Source organism: Protopterus annectens, chromosome 9.part0 (genome assembly GCF_019279795.1).
Source record: "Protopterus annectens isolate FY-2018-M chromosome 9.part0, PAN1.0, whole genome shotgun sequence".
NCBI classification, from domain to species: Eukaryota; Metazoa; Chordata; order Ceratodontiformes; family Protopteridae; genus Protopterus; species Protopterus annectens.
In genome coordinates this window covers 1,403,110,172-1,403,131,894 of record NC_056743.1, presented here as the reverse complement: position 1 = coordinate 1,403,131,894, position 21,723 = coordinate 1,403,110,172, and positions in this window count along the sequence as shown.

The window sequence follows — 21,723 nt, the reverse complement described above, 5'->3', positions numbered from 1 at the left end:
GCAGCTCTTACCTGAGCAACTGAGATGTCAGGGGGGCAGCACTCTGCTGGGATAGATATTAGCCCTTTTGGTGGGGAGGGGGCGGGGTTTGCGCTGAACCTGTCAGCTAGGATGTTGGCAATGTCTGTGGGTTCGGTGTATTTTTTTGTCATTTTGGACTAATTCTGAGCATATCTGGGAATTCCCACCCAGGTTCCTAACATAACTAAAGAAAGCCTTGTGATTATCCTTAGTGTCCTGTGCAATTTTTCTCTCGAAGCTGGCCTTAGACGATTTTATGAGTGCCCGTAGTTTTTGCTAATACTGATCAGGGATGCCTTCCCTTTTTGGGATTTTGCTCTATCATGTAGTAGCTTCCTCCTTCTATTGTATAGTTTGTTTATGGCTGGGGTCCACCAGACAGGACATCTGCCTTTGGAGGATTGGGTCTTGGTTTTATTTGGGATTGCATGATCCATGCATTCCTGAAGGTGTTCATAGAATGCGTTTATAAAGGATTTTGCGGTCTGGGCCATATTATCCACAGGCCCGGGGGCTTTGAAGGATTCCACCTTGGTTTTGAGGAGTGTGAAATTTGCTTTAGAGAAGTTTTTCACTGTGGTTTTCTGGGCATGGGGTGGGGTCGGGATGTGAATATCCAGTGATATTAGTTTATGGTCTGATCTTACCAGTGAGGGATACACTTCTGGTCTGGAGCATAGAGTCCCCATGTTGGTGATGATCAGGTCCAGTATGTTTTCCCTTCTTGTGGGAGTGGTAACAAGTTGTTCCATAGCATTTGAGTTTATAAATTCTAGGAACCTTTGGGCTTGGGTGTTGGAGCTAGAGTAATGCTCCCAGTCTATGGTGGGTAGTTGAAGTCACCCAATATAATGGTGTTTGGAGAGACCTTCATATTTTCCAGTGTTCTCAGGAAGGCTGAGTGGGGTTCCTGGGTTTGGGAGGGTGGTCTGTAGCAGGCTATAAACTGGAAGGCAGTTTTACCCACTGTTATTTGCACATGGATAGTCTCTGATGCTTCGTGCTGTGCCACCAACCTGGAGGTGTGGGTATCTTTGACGAATATTGATACTCCCCCTCCTTTTGTGGTTCGGTCCAAGTTTTGTGGCCAAAAAGCATGGTATGAGGTATAACCTGGTAGTGCTGGGGTGCTCTCGAGTGCCTTGAACCAGGTTTCTGTTACTGCACAGATATCAATGTTCTCCATGCTAAGGAGAGTTTCGAGTGCATGCATCTTGAGGTTTAGACTTCTGGCATTGAGTAGCATTACTCTTAGTTTCTTATCCCTTGTGATACCTATGGAGGTGGGTTTGTCTTTTGAGCCTTGCCTAAAAAAGGCACTATGGGGGTAGCAAGAGCCTTTGCCAATATCCGAAAGCCCAGGGGTGACAGGTGCAAGCCGTCCCTAGCGAAGCATCGTGGCTTGTCGAGCATGTCATCCCAGGCTGACAGGCATTGGATCCCCTTTGAATGACACCAATACTTAAGCCAATTGTTGAAATTGATAATCTTGTCTTCATACTGTGGCATCATTCTTGGTGAGGGTAAGATGCTACTCAAGGTCAGGGTCATGTCGGCCTGGGCTACATGCTCAGAGAGCTCCTCTATGTCTCTTTTCATGTAGTCCAGGGAGGTATGTCTCAGGTCATTCACACCAGCATGGACAATGACTGAGTCATATTTGTACTTGCCTTGGAGTGACCTGAGTGCTTGTGTTATGTGGCGGATCCTAGCGCCCGACAGGCAGCTCACCGTGACCTTCTCCTTTTTCAGCCTGGTGAGTGGGACGTCAGTGTGCCTGATGATAGAGTCACCTATTACAAGTGTATCAGGTGTGTTGTTTAGCCTTAAGGGCTGTGACTGTTTGGCACACTGGCTTTGTGAGCTATGTGTTGCACGTGTTTTGTTTTGGGGTAGCGGTTGCTTGGGTGTCTGCTTTGGAGGTCTCTGCTGCTTAGGCAGATTTTTATTTAGAGCCTCCAAGTATGTTTTTGTGTGTTTATGTGTTTGGTTTGCTGTCGTGGTAGGTCTATGTGAGACTGGAATTGTAGTGAGTGTGGTTTCCTTCTCCTCCTGACTGGTTACGCCAGTACTGAGTTGAGAGAGCTTAGCCTCCAGTTTGGCTATATGGTTGCATCTCTCACATGTGTTGGAATTTGTTGGGAGGAGGAGAGGGTTGTCTGTGTACATGAGGCAGTTGTAACATTGCCTCAAGATTCCCAGAGTCACCAGTTGGACTGGAGAGGAGATTGACAACTGACCATTGGACATGCTAGAATAGTATTGGGAATTTCTTTATAATTGAAAAAAATGGCCAATGGGGAGCAAGGTACTACAGGGGGAGTTTGTGAGGGTGTAGTGCTTTTAATTTTTTAGTGCTGACTTATATAATTGGTTTAGTGAGCAAGTGCCAGGTAACTTAAATGCAAAAATGACAAACAGTAACTTTCTTTCAAGTGAAACAAGGAAATAAGTACAGTAAGCAATGCAGATATCACTAGGGATCCACAGAAGCACTGAAAAGCCGCATTTTAGGTGGAATTAGCTTTTCAGGGAAATAACAAGCATACAAACAAAACTAGATTCAGCAGGCCTGGATCTAGTCTATGCTACAGCAAACAAGGTGTACCAATTACAGTAAGAAATAGTTCAAATATGCAGGCACTATAAGCCTTTAACCAGAAATTCCCAGCTCAGAAGGGCAGAGTCCAGCCTCTTCTCCCACAAGAGTGCAGACCATGAACCTTCTTAATGTAAAATAACTGGCCTGAAGCCCTGGTGCTTAAACCAGAACTAATACACGTTTAGAATAACAGACACTGAGCCCTCAATCAGCAGTTCCCAACTTAGAAGGATGTAAGCTACCTGTCCTGCCACCACAGTGCAGCCCACAGACCTTCCTAATGTAAAACAACTGGTCTAAAGCCCAAGTGCTTAAACTAAAAGGCTTAGAATAAGTTACACCAAGCAGTAATAAATAAAATTGAGTACTTTTAAGATGACGCAAAAGCAAAATAAAGTAGGAAAAAACACAAATACAGTAAAAGCAGATAATTTTTTTTTTTTCTTTTTTTTTTTGTTCTCCCTGTACTGGGTAGAATGAGGTAATGACACTAGACTGGGAGGAGGGTCCCAGATCAAATTTACACTAGGGGTGGGCAACTGCAAAGCCACCAACTATAAAAACACTATGCCAGCAGGGAAGGAGGGTGGGAAACAAACTGCAGAAATGTTTCACAGCTGAAAAGCAGCAGTGAGCCTTTAAATGAAAGTTTTAAACAGCTAAAGGAGCCTCTAGAAAAAAAGAGTTTACTGTAACCAGTTATCAGAAACAAACAACCCAACAGATGCTTAATAAAGGTGGACAATTTCCAGTTAATACCTCACACACAGTGAAACTAGCCAGAAAAATGCACAGTACACAAAGTGCTATAAATAACAAAGAAATAAAGAACAAAATAAACAAAAAACAGGATACTTAATGTTATATATTATAGCTCCGAGTTTCCTCAGTGTCCTTCCTTCGATCAGTTCACTGTGAAATGGCAGAGCATTCACAACTGAACTTCTTAGGTAACAGAAAGTTGAAACCTGAGACAGCTTTTAAGAAAGAAATCTCAAAAGAACCAATGAGGTGCTTAGTCTAAGCTGTAGTCCAGGTGACCTCAGTCAGCCAATGACCTCAAACAATTCTCTCTCACAGAAATGCCTGATGGCTTTGGCCAAACCAATGTCTCTGAATATGTGCTCAGACACACAGCCTCCAGAAACACTAGGCCCAAATACAAGCCTGAATATAGAAATGCTACAAATATCCCCACTACTTAGAACAAACTGCAGAAATGTTTCACAGCTGAAAAGCAGCAGTGAGCCTTTAAATGAAAGTTTTAAACAGCTAAAGGAGCCTCTAGAAAAAAGAGTTTACTGTAACCAGTTATCAGAAACAAACAACCCAACAGATGCTTAATAAAGGTGGACAATTTCCAGTTAATACCTCACACACAGTGAAACTAGCTAGAAAAATACACAGTACACAAAGTGCTATAAATAACAAAGAAATAAAGAACAAAATAAACAAAAACAGGATACCTAATGTTATATATTATAGCTCTGAGTTTCCTCAGTGTCCTTCCTTGATCAGTTCACTGTGAAATGGCAGAGCATTCACAACTGAACTTCTTAGGTAACAGAAAGTTGAAACCTGAGACAGCTTTTAAGAAAGAAATCTCAAAAGAACCAATGAGGTGCTTAGTCTAAGCTGTAGTCCAGGTGACCTCAGTCAGCCAATGACCTCAAACAATTCTCTCTCACAGAAATGCCTGATGGCTTTGGCCAAACCAATGTCTCTGAATATGTGCTCAGACACACAGCCTCCACAAACACTAGGCCCAAGTACAAGCCTGAATATAGAAATGCTACAAATATCCCCACTACTTAGAACAAACTGCAGAAATGTTCCACAGCTGAAAAGCAGCAGTGAGCCTTTAAATGAAAGTTTTAAACAGCTAAAGGAGCCTCTAGAAAAAGAGTTTACTGTAACCAGTTATCAGAAACAAACAACCCAACAGATGCTTAATAAAGGTGGACAATTTCCAGTTAATACCTCACACACAGTGAAACTAGCTAGAAAAATACACAGTACACAAAGTGCTATAAATAACAAAGAAATAAAGAACAAAATAAACAAAAAACAGGATACTTAATGTTATATATTATAGCTCCGAGTTTCCTCAGTGTCCTTCCTTCTATCAGTTCACTGTGAAATGGCAGAGCATTCACAACTTTAAAGGTATCGCATTGTCATGGTGGTACTTGGCCATACTGCTACTACGTTTGGCGTTGTATGTGATACTGAATATCGCATTTGCCGTGCTGGTGTCTGGCTACATTGCTATCAAGCTTGGCATTGAAAGTGATACTAAACATCATATTTACCGTGCTGGTATCTCAAACTTATAATCATATAGCATCGCATTTGCTGTGGTGGTGTCATGAAGTTTTGTTACGGGACTATTTTATTATTTCTGCCCAGACACCTTCAGTCTGCTGCTGCTTCTTTGCTTGTTTACTTTTAAAAGTCATACCAAGATTATTTCTCTCTCTCCCTTTCATATCCTGATGAAATGCAATATTATCACATTTCGTTTCCTTACTGAAATTTATACTACTGATAATTTCTGCTTTTTGTGTTTCTTAATTTTCTTGAATACCTGGACATACTTACCTCTTTTATACTTGTCCTGATTCTATCTGGCAAGCATTAAGAAGGACGCCATCAATATAAGGTAGACACACTAACATACTGGGCATAGATTCAGCTTGTCAAAGCCACACTGCCTTGTGTGGAGCAAATCAGTGTGAAACTCCAGTAAGATTTTTCACTTTTCCCCACTGTAGTGCAACTGTGGAGTTGGTATATCTACATTATTTAAGAGTTATTTTTTTTGTTTGTTCTGTTTTGTTTTTATGCTTTTTCACAGTAGGCTTGTGGGGGGAAAAAAATGATGAAGTGTGTCTTGCTGATAGATGAGCTGTGTGGATGAACGTAAATTAAACAGCATATTGAGCTAACTTTAGATCACCTCATCAACTCCACGTATCATTTAGTAAAACTGAGAATAAGAAAGGGCCAAGTGTTAATCCTTGTGGCACCCTAGAAGATATTGCTCAGTCATGGCATTTACCCCTGTGAATATATACAGGACAGATCAGACAGCATATCGTCTGATACTGGTAATGTGACAGGAAGGAAAAATTGTAGTAGAAAGTATCAAATATCTTTGAGAAATCCAAGAATGTTCCATGGTAGGTAAAATACTGTATGCCTGTTGGTGTAGGCAAATTGTATCTGCCAGCAGAACTCTAACACTGTTGCATTCCTTTCTGTAATAAGCGGTGATCTTTGGGGGGGAAGTATTATTAAGGAGATGCAGTGGAGTGTTTGGGGAAAAAATAAAGCACTGTGCAGGAAAAAAAATTATGAGTTCCAAGAAGTATCTTTATTAACATTCTGCCTCATAATTTAATCCTTCAGCCTATACTCCATTTTCTCATTCAATCTTCCCATATTCAACTCAGCATGAATATTTGAGTGAGATGACATACCCATTTTTACCCGAATATCAATATGAATGCTATGGTGATTATCCATACTCAACTGATAACATTTCAACGTAGCTAAGCGATTGTTCATGCACTATTGTTTCAATAACTTAGAAGGTGCAAATTGTTCATTGCACACAATTTAAATCTTGTTCTGAATCATTCACTTTTTGTCTTAGTACTCTGCTTTTGATTGTTTTGGTACCATCATAATCATTGTCAATTAAAATACATTTCAAGGAAAGACTATTGTTTTGAGTTTGAATCTTTGTTATTATTTATTTATTTATTTTTATAGTTTCTCTCTGCAGATGTTCCTGGGTGGAAACTAATTTCTGTAGTTTCTTGTTGTGATTTATTAAGCATAAGATATCAGTAATGAAAAATATAACTTTAAAATTGTATGTTTGTAAATTATCCTGATGTGATTTTTCACCTTCATGAACATGTTTTCATATTTAAGTTGCTTTAGATAGTCATGTTTTAATAAAACAGTTCATATTTTATGCACAGTGCATAAAGAATTATACACAACTACATTGCTACCCTTCTTCTTTAACTAAATTTTCCATTCATTTTATGAATACCATCTTATTCAAAAACTTTTACCATCTAAACTGTTTCAATAAAGATTCTACAGCACACACTATAGTTGTGCCATAACACTGCATTCACTCCTACCTGTGTCCATTTCATGGGCAGGGATAAGGACACTAGTTATTTATTGTGCTATAAGTGAATGTAGTGCTACATTGGTTAGTATTGATTAGTTTTGACTTACCTACCAATGGCCGAAAGCACACTGGCTGAGCATCCCTTTTGTTAAGCTGCACTGATCATTTAAGGCAGCCCAGTAGAAGAGAGTTCACCAAAATGAGATTGGTTAATAAGAAGGAAAAAAGTAAAAGTCTAATAAATTGCAGTTAGAACAATGGAAAGTGATCACTGAATGGGGTGTACATGCACAGGCTACATGCTGAACAGGTCAAATAGAAGCCAAAGCTAAGAATATCCCCTTTAGTTGGGGTAGACAGTGGCAGGAAATGGGTTGAGAATGCCAAAAACATATTACTTCATTAATATGCAGGGAACAAAGAAAAAGTACCACAAAAAACACATGGTAAGTACAAAATGGAACAAGGTAGGAAGATCCTACAGAATGGCCCATGGCTGAAAAAACTCTAAGCAGAGGGAATCCAGTGCAACAGGAAGTCATAAAGCACCATATAAAACCATATAAAACAGAGAAAGAGAACTGAAGATATTGGTAAGTTCAATCCCCCCATGCCCCAATTCAGCCTAGGCAGTATGCTAATGTCCACATGCTGATGTCCAAGGTGTTGAAAGATATCTTACAGGGATACGGGAGTGACATTATTATTAAGATACAAAATATGCCCTAGTCTGCCATAAAAAGCAGTCCACACAGTATAGCCCAAATTGCTTAAAGTTCTCATAATATAAAACTACAACCACACATCACACAAATATAGAAAGAACAGAGCACAGTCAATGCCAGATGGCACAACTAGAAGATCAAAGGTCACTGCATAAAAATAACATATTACAGCACAATATGGAAGAAGCAAGACTCTGTACAGGAAGCACACATGTGCATGGCTTAAAAAAAACATTGTACCCATGAATGTACATGTGTAACAGGGCCACAAAAATGTACCAAAATTACATAAGGGAACTTCTGGTGTCAAGCACAGTATGGCCCTCCTAGAATATAGCAGCAGGCCCCACATGTGGAAATTTAGGAACTGGTAAAAAAGCAGCCAGAAGAACAGCAGTGATTCATTATCAATCAAGACAGCATGGCAAGGCAATAAATCAGAAATCAGGTTGGCCAAATGCAATGTGCTACACAGCAGGTTCAGTCAAGGACAACCCAGACAGCAATCCAAAGTGGGTGCACAGCAGACCTTAGGAAGCATCCAACATGAGATACATGACTCCATGTTCAGGCAACTCCTTCATATGGCAAGGGGTTGGGTTACACACATAAGTGAATCAGATGTGTCATGAAAGGGATAATAACACATCTTGTCCACTAGATGTGTCATGACGGTGGTAATCCAGACCACTCACAGCTAACGCAAAAAGAGTTGCATGGTGGAATGACCACATGACACATCCAGGAATGCTCACAGGATGCCTACCACAGTGAAAGGACACATGGACCAGAGTAGGAACCACATCTACAGAACACAGGCATACTGTCAATAGAACAGTATCACTGAACTACAAAAAACAAACAGGATGGGCAACTGATAGGTATAAAGGGCAAGCATGGACTATGGAATGGCAGATGTGTAAGCCTAAGGGTGCCAATAATACTCGGTGGTAAATAAGCAATCTTAGATTAAGGTAACATGCAATGACATAGAAAAGGGTAAGCATATCCCCATGCTTAGATCTGTCACTCAGCACTTTGCACAGTTTACCATGGTGCACTACTCAGCTGTGGCACTTTGGGGCTAGAGGAAGTTGACTATGATAGCTATACTCAGGGGCTGCCTGTGGTGCTGCCCTTTGTAGATTAACTTGTAGAAGTTCATGCAGGCCAAACTATTTGAACCAGAAGATGCACCTCAAATGGTGATGCCATCCCTCTATGGTGTTTTGTGTGCTTGGAAGTAAAGCTGCAGACATCTCACCCACTGACCAGAAAGATGGGGCAAAGAACATTGGTTTCAACATGAATGTTTCATACAGTTGTTGCACTGGTGTAGGTGATCCTGGTGCAGTTAGCATGGAAATGCATGTACAGGATTGTGGCCACTATGTACCCATGCTACTGTAGAAGGTAAAAGTTCTTATCACTACCACAGGGTTCTAGAAATGATAGCACAAGGAGCTGTTTTATCTTGAGCACTTGAATTCTGCAAAAGACATGTACATCAGATGCAGTCTTAACTGCACTATTCTATTCCAAAGGATCTATTCTTGATGGAATAGGTACCTGTAGGACTTTGTGTGGTGGAAATGCTGTTTGCAGTACATTGCTTGAAGCATGTTCAACATATGTGATGACAGAATATGGGATAAGCATGACACACATTTCCTCTGCCTTTGTCATCACAGTGTCCAGCAACTGCTTATACCTATCCTGCCTCAATCTGAGTTGATGTTGGGCAGTACAGAAGAAGGTCCTGTGATCTGAGGCTGTCATAGATGGCGTACAATTAGAGACAAACTGCTGTCCAAGTATGAAATACAATGACCATTAACCACAGAGTGCTTCTAGTTAGGCAGGTAGTATTATCATCCTTAGTTAGCAAGATAATTGATTGCTGTTTATTGTACAACTCCCCTTTACTTATAATGAATTATGTGGTGTGCAAGATATGTCATAATGGGTAACTTTCATGACAAATGTGAACATACATCCTTAAGTTGGCATGTCCATCCTGATCCTTTGTGAGAAATACTATTATACCATCTCTCCTGTTTTTTCATACATCACTCCACTGTAGCTGTGGGTACATTACTGGAGGCAGATGCCAGAGACCAGATCATATCTAGTATCTTCATAGAGTCAACTTTCACATATTTCAGTGGGTGACAGTGGGTAGTACTCTTCAGGAGCTCATTGCCAGCCTCTGGATGCAGTGTTATGCCTCAACCCCAGAAGCAGTGTGTACATTTCATAATGCAAACTCAATGTGCTTGGCCATTGGTATCCCCCTTCTCATGATACCAGTAGCCCTCTGTCACTAATAAGGACTTTCTCCTCTGCAAGTGCACTTTACCATAAGCAGTTTCTTGTGCACACAGCAGTACATCTTCTTCTTCATTTCCTGAATTTGACATTCTAACTACGGACGCACAGTGGAGTCATGCTTTTACAGCACAGTGCAGCAGACAGGACAGAAGCTAGCTTCTCCACTGGCCAGATCTTCATTGGTTATGTGTGCACTTTCTTGCAACAGCCTGCAGTGTAAAGAGCTGGTATCATGGTGATTCTCCACTGCAATGACTAGACCACACTGAAGTCTAAATGGCTGGACGTTATCTTGTAAACTTTCATTGCTGGAATTAGTAGTTGAAACCCTACATATATGTGGTGGAATAACTAAGCTTGTGTAGCCTTGGGAGCTAATCTATATTCTGTACTAATACTAACTAGAATGACAAAAGAGATGTATCCTAGTAATTCCAATTCTCTGATTTTATACTTTGTTAATTTTTCCATGGGAAGGCGGCACTAAATGTGCATTAAAAGAATATTCTGTATTAAATAAGTACTTTATATTTTTATACATTTTTCAGTGAAAATGGAATACTTCATTGTGTGTGACCAGCATAACAGAAGACATAGTTACTGAAGTAATGTAGTCCAGTTGTATGTGCATGTATACTATCCTACATATTGCCACTTTGTAACTCTATGTCAGCTCAGGGAGTACCATCTCCTCCCATTAAGTAAACCCAGCGGGCTTCCAATGACCACTCATGCCTCCACTGACTCACCTATGAACTCCAATCATTGCCCACTACTTAAATCAAACTCCAGTCACTGTAACAGTAAATCAAAACTCCTTCAAATGTCAAACTCACACTCCCTCTGCACTACAAATGATCACAGACCTAAATTTAACCCAGCTAATGCCATTCCATCTGAAACCATAAAATCAAACTAATACATAACTGTTACACAAAACTTAAGCTATCACCTAAAACATAAAAATAAATGTATGTACAGTATGTGCAAAGACAAGGAATACTTAATGTCTAGCTACATCTCCAGTCTGACTCCACTAAAACAGTCATACATTGCTTTAATTTGCTGACCTTAAGAAATTAAAAATTATATGTATCTAAGTTGAATGCTATAAATGTGCTTACTCTTAATCTGTTTCTTAATTGCTTAATCACTCCATTCTATTTTCACTTTTGGTAAATGCCCATGACTTGGCTTAGGCTTATGTCTGATAATGGTGCATGGATAAATTAGCAAATGTTGAATATATACTGTAAATGCACAAATAAAAATTATTTAAGACTGAGATGACAACGCTGCAAAAGATCCTATAACTCTGGTGAACTTTAGCTTTCTGAATGTCTGTCTGTCCATCTGTCTGTCAGCTTAGTTTGATTCCCCCAGTCTACATTTGGCCACTGTGTGACTGAAGAATTCACATAACCAACATGGACTCCTGTGTCACTTATGAAAAGAGGTTTGTTTCTAATGTCTTTACTCAGTTAACAAATGGGCAAAAGCATATTAAAAGGCTGTACATACATGTATATGAAGAAGTCTTGTGGGTATGTAGGTGCATGAAGAGGAGTGGGTTCAAGAATGCATGTATGTACAGATACGAGGTCCTAATTATGTCAGTAAGGAACCTGGACATAGTTGTGATTTCGTTGTATAATTAAGGTGTTCCTGGATAAGAGGACCTAATTATGTCAGTAAGGAACCTGAACATAGTTGTGATTTCGTTGTATAATTAAGGTGTTCCTGGATAAGAGGTCCTAATTGTGTCAGTAAGGAACCTGAACATAGTTGTGATTTAGTTGTATAATTAAGGTGTTCCTGGATAAGAGGTCCTAATTATGTCAGTAAGGAACCTGAACATAGTTGTGATTTAGTTGTATAATTAAGGTGTTCCTGGATAAGATGTCCTAATTATGTCAGTAAGGAACCTGAACATAGTTGTGATTTAGTTGTATAATTAAGGTGTTCCTGGATAAGAGGTCCTAATTATGTCAGTAAGGAACCTGAACATAGTTGTGATTTAGTTGTATAATTAAGGTGTTCCTGGATAAGAGGTCCTAATTATGTCAGTAAGGAACCTGAACATAGTTGTGATTTAGTTGTATAATTAAGGTGTTCCTGGATAAGAGGTCCTAATTATGTCAGTAAGGAACCTGGACATAGTTGTGATTTAGTTGTATAATTAAGGTGTTCCTGGATAAGAGGTCCTAATTATGTCAGTAAGGAACCTGAACATAGTTGTGATTTCGTTGTATAATTAAGGTGTTCCTGGATAAGAGGTCCTAATTGTGTCAGTAAGGAACCTGGACATAGTTGTGATTTCGTTGTATAATTAAGGTGTTCCTGGATAAGAGGTCCTAATTATGTCAGTAAGGAACCTGGACATAGTTGTCACTTAGTTGTATAATTAAGGTGTTCCTGGTATGCTGTTGTGCAGAATGGAGGTTTTTAAGCTGTCTGTAGAAAATGGCAACAGCCCATAAGACGTATGTTGTTACAGGGGTTAAAGCTCCCTCAAGAACACCAGGAAAGCTTATGATGCAAACTGCAGGCATAATTCATACAGTCCATTCAGTGCATTGCCCACCTGTACCACTCCTTCTCTTCTCATCTGTTTCTTCATCCAGACTGCTGAGTGGCAGCAGTCAGCCTAAGTATCCTACTAGATCATTCACCTATCTTGTATCTTTGAAGTGATTCCAGAAGAATGTTATTTACTGTGCCTCTTACATGCCAGAGCAGAACACTACTGTGATGGGTCACTTTCTACCAAGATGGTTCACTTCTCTTAAGTAAAATAAAGAAACAAAATGAAAAATTGGCATGCCAAAAGTAATAGTACTTACAGCAACAAATTTAAATCACAACTCTGCTCTGTAATTACTTCCTTAGTACTGACAGCAATTACATTTTGGAAAATTCCATAGACACCATATTACTGCTACTAAATTCTCAAAGATGGGCTTAAAATAAGAACACTTACTATTTACCAGAAAGTCCAAAAGGGTTTATTCATACAACATTAAAAATCATAGTGCTGGCATTTAAAAGTCACAGTAGAAGGACAGAAAGAGCATAACTTTCTCACTTCTCATAACAGAAGATTTTCAGGTACTAGAGCACATATAATTAATGTTCAGAACAGCTTGGCTTTTATAGCGCAATGCAGCAGGGAGGGGTGACAGGGGAGAGACTACCTTCCTTATAAACTAGATTTAACTTTAGGAGGATCATCGGTAAATCTTGGAGGAGTAAACCTAAATCTGTGGGCAAAAAGCCATAGCAATGTGTTTAAATTATAGCAGTTGAGAGACATAGGCTTGTTAGCTTAAAGGGAGAGACTGCTCAAAAACAATTGTGACCATGAGCAAAACACAAAATATACATTAGAAGCTGCCTTGTAAAATCATAACCATTAATTAAAATGTACATTTATTTTATTTCATTTTATTTTTATTTATTTTATTTTATTTACTCTTTGTTGACCAGGTTAGGCCCACTGGGCCAGTTTATACTTTTCAGGGGTGACTTGAGGTGCTTTTCATACTGACTTGGGAAAATTTGGCCAGGGCACAGGGAACTTCAACTACTATTTTTGATCAGTGACATAGGATCTTTTGCATCTACCTGGGATACCAATAGGTCAGAAAGATATCCTAACAGAAACCCTTACATCATTACCTTAGCTGTTACTATATCATTAAAACTGTTTCTAGCTGCATTGCATTCTATACAACACTAACAAAAGACAAGAAATGAAAATGAAAACTTTAATTCTCTGACTCAAAATACATTATCTCCTTACAGCCAATGATTTTATTTGGTATGTACCCAATGCAAAAACAAATAAATCAGGGACAAAAAAATAAGGGGTGGGAGAGAACAAGAAAAAATGTCTAGAAAATGACAACAACCAATCAATAATGCTTAGGCAGATTACATATGCATATAGCAATACATGGATGACTGGATATCACCAACAAATTATACAGCAGATAACAAACATCCATTAATATAAATTAGTACAACTGCTTTTAATAAAGCAGAACAAATCGCGTGCTTCTTTTTTGGACCTGCTTTGTGGTATGGTGACATGATTTTCTCATCAGCACTTCTTTGTGTGTGTGCCTGCGTGTGCGTGCATCTGTGTGCGTATGTGCTACTATTCATTTGACTGGGAGTTTGTATATGTGTGCATGCAAGTGACTTAAACAGCATAAACCAGCCTTCATGCACATGTCTTAGGATTACAATACCTATGGACTTTACACTGAAGCTATTATGCACATTGTACCTTTCTGTCTACACATCAGTCTCCTACCTAAAAGATTATCTTCACTTTGTACTGTAAAAATAAAACTCATTATGGGCTTTGTACACCAGCAAATGCTAGCACTAATAATACTATTACAAAAAGCAACAATTTATTTTCAGCTTAATAAATCTGATTGGCTCCCAGTACTTTTTCACACTTTTAACATGGAACCTGTTTAATATCATATATATACATATATATTGCAGTGTTCACGATGGTACAGTGGTAGTGTTGTTACCTCACAGCAAGAGGTTCTCCTGTTTGATTCTCGGCTTGGGAGTGCCTTCTGTGTGGAGTCTGCATGTCCTCCCCACGGTTGGGTAGCATTCAAAAGACATGCATGTGTAAATGGGCATGCCTTTGTTGAAGGTTGGGTGTCAAGCTGGCACCTTGGTGTTTCATAAAAATCTACTGCCAATCATTAGCGGACCGGAGTTCTGCTGTGTTGACCCCTTAGCAGGAAAAAGCCGAAAGACAAACATATACATATATATTGCAATGGCTGATGTAGAATGTATGCAGCATAGGTAATTTACATAGTGGATGTAGAATTTATGTAGCACAGACAATGCATGGAATGATTGGCTGTAGAATTTATGTAGCACAGGTAATGCACGCAGTGGGTGAATGTACAATTTATGCCACATAGGTAACATATGCACTGGATGGATGTAAAATTTATGTTACACAGGTAATGCATGCACTGGATGGATATAGGACTTATATAGCAAAGGTAATGCATGCACTGAATGGATGTAGAGCTTATGTAGCATAGGTAATGCACAGAATGGATGGAAGTAGGATTTATGTAGCAAAAGTAATACATGCACTGGATGGATGTAGAATTTATGTAGCATCGATAATACATGTACTGGCTGGACTTAAAGTGCCTGAATGAGATCTACAAATAACCCACAAAACTTTGCTGACCTGTGACCACTGAGTGTAACTTCAGCATTCTGATTGCTTGTGACTCTGAGTATTAACTGAGCTTTCTGATGCACTGTAAACCCTGAAAATTGATTGAAAATTCTGATGATCTGTGAATCGTGTCTTGCTTGAGTATACAGTGTTCTGGCATTACTGGGCTGTCAAAATTGATTTCTTTTTCCTGGTTGGCCTTCACATTCCATTCATCCCAATCCCTGTTTGTTGCTTATAAGTTCATAGGTAAGTACAGGGCTAGATGACCTTGCAGGCCATTTTAATCCTAGCCATTTTCCCTTTTTGTACTCAAAATAACTTATCCCATTTGGTTATAGATTGGCATTACCCATCCCATGGTTGATTATTATATATTATACAATGCCTGGCCATTAACATTTAAAAATGAGCACACTGATTAGTCAGCCCAACCAGCATGCCACTGTAAATCAAGAATATACCAACAGCATAAGTCCGGCCTCTAAAGTTTCAATGAGTGGTCAGACTATTTTTTTTAATTAGAACATACAACCAGCAATAATAAGATTCAAAAGCACAAAAATACACCAGCACCTCTCTTCTTTATTCCAGCAACAGTGATCTGGCACCTCGGCAGTACTTGAATGGATAATCTGTGCTGATTTATTTATTTATTTATATATTTATAATAATATTTGTATAACATTTTGTAAAATTTTGTGATATTTAAATGTATGAGATAATGTTGGTTGTTTAAATTATTTGTGACTTTAAATTAATATTAGTGAATTACTGAATCCTATTAAGTGGCTGTTTGCACAGTATATTAGTCAGCTGAAACTGTTACATTGTGATCCTTGAAGGCAAACTGCCGAGGTGCCAGATCACTGTTGCTGGAATAAAGAAGAGAGGTGCTGGTGTATTTTTGTGCTTTTGAATCTTATTATTGCTGGTTGTGTGTTCTTGTTCATTTGCACATCAGCATCAGTATGTCGCAAGTGGCTGGTGCTCCTGGGCTCTTAGATATGCCTGGTCACCTTAATTTCATTAATATGGTGAATGAATGTGAAAGAAAATTTTAATAATCATGATTCTGAGGGACATTTCATACAACTGGAAAGATTAATGGATAAAGAGGTAGCCTTATTTTTGGACACTCATCTCCTTGAAAAATATGTGAGTTTGAATTTAACCCCTAGAGGGTTATGTGTTGACCATTTGCCTGCTACTAGTTTTTCGGAGGAGGAAAATGATTTATTTGAGGAGTGGAAACAGGCTTCCTTGCACTGTACTTTAAATTGGCTCCACATATTAATCAAGTGGAATATGAGGGCACGCGAGAAATTGAAAGAGGAAATCTTGCACCTACAGGACAAGGTAGTGGGGGAGTCCTGTTATAGGGTGCAGATGTCGTCTATAAGTGAAAAAGTCTCTGAATTGGAAGCTGAAATCATTCAGCATAAGAGAAACAAGCTCTTATGCGATATGAGAGACTATGAGACTGGTGTGCTGTTTTCCTGGCAGTGTGAGTCGTCACGGAGCAGGTCAAAGGTTAGAAACAAAAGTCAGACGCATAGGAGTATGTTGGTGTCCTCTACTGAGCAATATGGCTCTAAAACTGTTTCTTTTGCTGTATCTTTGGCTTCAGAAGCTGAAGATACTAACCGGACAGTAATTGCTAACAATAATTGCTCCTTTCAGGCTAACCAAACGAGTCGTGGGAGAAGTGGAAGGAAGGGAAGAAATCGTTTCAAGTAGTGGACATTTTGATAATAATTGTGAGTACAATGCACAGGAAATGTATGTTATTAATGTGTCTCAGATTAGCCTTTCAAATGATATGAAGGCTGTACTGTCTAAAGGCAGTAAATTTGTGCCTACATTTATACCCCCTTTTGTTGACCTGTATTTTGAGCTTAAAGCTTTTTGTAGGAAGTTGCTATCATGTGTATTTTTTGGTAAAAATGTACAAAGCAGTTTTGAGAATAATGAAGACAATAGCGATGAATTTGAAAATATGTTGGAAGATGACTTAATGAATGTTTCTATCTATGATTATGACTGAACCTCTGGAAAATGAAAATGATGTGGATAGTGACAATGTCTGCTATACTACAGGGTATGGCAAATTACAGTTACCCATTTTGTCAGTAGAGAACACATTTGTGGCTATGATAAATGTACCTGCCATTGTATTATACTAGAAAATTGTGTATAAGGAAATTTCTATTGCTTTCAGTAAGTTTTTGAATCAGAATAAGTCATATAATTTCACTAAGAATGAGTGGCTATCTCTAAAAAGTTTAAAACAGTAAAAAACAGAGTTTATATTTAAATGTGCAGATAAAGGTGGAAATTGGGTTATCTTGGATAAACCAATGTATTGTGAAATGATAGCCGATTTATTGAGATGTTAAGATGAATATAAATGCTTATCTAGGAATCCTGTTATAGGATATAATGAAGAATTGTTGGCACTATTGGAAAGGGGTGAGTGTCTGGGTTTTCTTGACCAAAAGGATGTGAATAAGTTATATGTTAAGAAACCAGTAACACATATTATATATGTTTTGCCCAAGATACATAAAAATGTAAGCAAACCACATGGAAGGCTTATTATTTCAGGGGTGGGTTCCTATTTAAGTAATGTTGGCATTTTTCTGGATTTCCACTTGAAGAAATATTTATGTAAGGTTCCTGTACATATTTCAAATACACAAGATTTATTGGATGAGTTGGCTAAGATTAAATGGCAAGCTGACTAGTATTGGGTCACTGTTGATGCAAAATCACTGTATACTAACATAACATTGAGATGGGGTTTGGAGTCTAACATGGATATGTCAGGTTATGGCCCTAGAACAGCTTTTTTATTAGTTTACTTGAGTTTAGTTTAACTCATAACTATTTTTCCTTTGAAAATGAGTTTTTCTTGCAGTTGAAGGGCACTGCAATGGGGGCCTCCTATGCGCCCTCATATGCTATAATATATATGGGATTTTTTGAGAAGAAACTTATATATCCCCCCACCTTCTATAGGGATAAGGTCTTGCTTTGTAAGCGATTTATTGATTATTTGTAGGGGTGACTGTTGTGATTTTGTGGATTTTTTTGAGGTCCTCAGCTGCAATGAGCATGGTTTGACCTTTTCTTATGAGTTAAATAGGGAAGCCATTAATTTTTTGGATGTGACATTATATGGGGATGGTGAAGCCATAGGCTTTAGACCATATAGGAAGCAAACCTCAGTTAATATGCTTTTACATGCAACTAGCATGCACCCAGAGCACTTATTGAACTCTCTACCTTATGGTGAATTCAAAAGAATTTTTGATCACACTAGTGATAAAAATGAGAAAGTAATGGAATTGGATAATGTGGAGAGGAGATTGAAAGAGAGGGGTTATGATGAGACAAGACTAATGAGATGTAAGCATGCAGTGCTCGGGGATGCGAAAATCTCAGTCAATATGAACTAGGAGTGGCATTAATGATTTTGGGGAGAATAGTTCCTCTAGTGACATGGATGTGAATAGAAAGCTTTTTATGTCACAAAATGTTCGCCTTTTTCTGATGTGCTAGTAAGTATTGTGAGGAGATTTTGGTACATTATTTATGAGGATGAGAATATAGATCATTTGTTCTCCAGACATGTCACATTCTCTTTTAGCAAAGGTAGAAATTTGAAGGAATTATTGAATTATAACTTTGTTGTGGAACCCAATACTAATCTACCTTTGTGCACTTTCCCTTGTGGTCATTGCAGCATATGTAATAGAATTAAAAATCTATCAGGATCTTCAATTAATGGGAAGATATTTAGTTCTGGATATTACTTTACCTACAGAAAAACAGGGGTGGTGTACATTTTGGGATGCTTGTGCTCTAATAAAAGGTGGTATATAGGACATACTAAACGTATGGTTAGAATTTGGATTCTTTAACATCTTAGAGATATAAGAAATCATAATGAATTAAATCCTATAGCTAATCATTTTTATGAAATGTATGGGGGGATTAGATGGTGGCTTGATTTTTTGTGTACTTGCAAAACCCTTTTTACCTAGAGGGGGCAATTATATTGACAAATTGTTGGAGTTGGAAACCAGAATGATATTTAAATTTTAGACTTTAAGGCTTCATGGTTTAAATCAAGAAGTAGGAATCTGAAGGGTTAAATAAGTAGCAGGGTATTTAATGGTGAAATATCTATGCTATTTATGTTTATATGTATTTATATTAACTTGCATGGATAATCTGTGCTGATTTATTTATTTATTTATTTATATGTTTATAATAATATTTGTATAAAATTTTGTAAAATTTTGTGATATTTAAATGTATATGAGATCATTTTGGTTGTTTAAATTATTTGTGACTTTAAATTAATATACTTGAATTATTGGATCCTATTATATGGCTGTTTGCACAGTATATTAGTCATCTGAAACTGTTACATTGTGATCCTTGAAGGCAAACTGCCGAGGTGCCAGATCACTGTTGCTGGAATAAAGAAGAGAAGTGCTGGTGTATTTTTGTGTTTTTTAATTTTTTTTAATTACTTTCTGTTGCACAAGAATTAATCTGAATGAAATACTTTGAAACTAAAAAGTGTGTCATTTAGTGACCTAATTTCTCATAAAATTAGTTTTTTTCCAACAAATCACCGAGGAACAGTCACTAAATAATGACAGGCATTTCAGTTTCAGACTTTCTTTCCTTTAGACAATGCACATGTATTCACATTTTCTTTTCAAATAAAAGATCATGAGGTACATACAAGACCACAAAAAATGCAAGGAAAATCAGTTACGTTCTGCAAACTAAAACATACCCAATTTTCCTTGTATTTTCCCATCTCTCTCCTACCTCTAAACTGTTGGGAGGTTACAGTTTTTTTCTTAAAAAAAAATAGCAATGGAGATCGTCCTTTCTCCACTGCTTGCTTGCTAAAGCAGTGATGTACTGTGTAAGCCTGGGAATGCAAGTCCCATACGCATGCACAGTACATAATCAAAGGGCAAAATCAAGAAACAATGCAGAAGAACACCATAGCACTGTTATACAAAGACATTATTTAAGAAAAGTAAGTCATTTTTTCTTAAATAATGTCATTGTTTAATAACAGTAACTGACTACTGGATGTGATGTATTGAAGATTTAAACATGGTTGGTTTTGTTTAATCACTCGGGCTTCACCCTTGTGATTAAACCACACCGACCATGGATAAATATTCAATATACCATACCCATGTTGTTGGTTATTGCTATATTACCCCTGAGGAGAATAACTGGAATCATACCATAGATAATTTGAGTGGACCCCCATGCATCAGATAAAGTATTTAGGAGCTGCCTCTGTCCATTATTAGTATATGGGGCAGCCCTGGGTCATTTTCTGTTTCTCATCCATAGCTCTAATTTGCACCTGAAAATGGACAGGGATCAACTTTGTTTAATGTGAATGGAGAGTATGTTCCACAGCAGCAGTATCCTCTGCGAGATACACCTGTCCCTCCAAACTGTTCTGTTGATGTTGCAGGACAGGTTTAGATCCATAGACTGAGTGTTCCTGATGCTATTTGACTTGCTGATGTGGAGTAAATCCATCAGTAATGGGTTGGAGGATGCCTTGTGTATCAGACACAGGTCACCTCTTGGCAGTCTGTAGGATACTGAGTATAGTGACAGGGCTTTTAGTCAGTCCATGCAGAACGTGTTGTTTAGGCCTTGCATCTTTTTAGTAAAGTATCTCTGTGGGTGTTCCAGTTGTTGCATGTGTCTGGAAAAATACACGTCAAAGAGGGAATTGTATTCAATGATTCACCTAATGAGGGCTGAGTAAAAATGGATGATGACATCCTTAGAGCTAGACACAATCCCTTTTTTATAAGCTGTATAAATAGAAGGACTATCTTAATACAATGGACACATGATGGTCAAAATTGAGATCACTGTCCACACAAGTTCCCAAATGCCAAACAAATGGGTCAAATATTAGGCGCATATTGTCAAAGTCATAGTTCCCCGGGGTAGATGACTTCACAAAGGATAACAATAATGCATTTTTTGGCATTTAATTTCAGTCCATAATTTTCACACTAGTTATTTATCTGGGATAAACCTTACTGCAGGATTGCTGAGTGATTTGGGGATTCAATGACTGCTCCTAGCTTGCAGCCATCTGCAAATTTAGATGGCAACAGCCCTTTGGCATTGGCTTTTACTTCAGAAAAGTAGATGCCAAACAGGAAAAGTCCCATCACAGAACCCTGGGGGACTCCATTTGTGAATGGTCTCTTTGTGGAGGTAACTTTCTCTGTTTTTATTATCTGCAGCCTATATGTGAGCCAGCTGGCAATTCAGCAGGCATCATTGGGGTTTATATACAATTTGTTTAGCTTTTTTGCTATGCCTAAGTGAGAACTATGTCAAAAGCTTTGATCAGTAATTGTACATTGTGAAATGCATCATAACAATCTGCATGTCTTGGCCAGTGAAACACTATCCTAACACTGCCGTGGCAACTCTATGGTTAAAGAAGCATGGATAAGGCAACGTGTTGCTGCTAGTTCTTTGTACAGAGAAAAACTGCAACAAAATAAAAAAAAATGTGTGATGGCAGAAATATGCAAAAGGAAGAGAAAATATATTGTATGAATGACACTTGTTATTA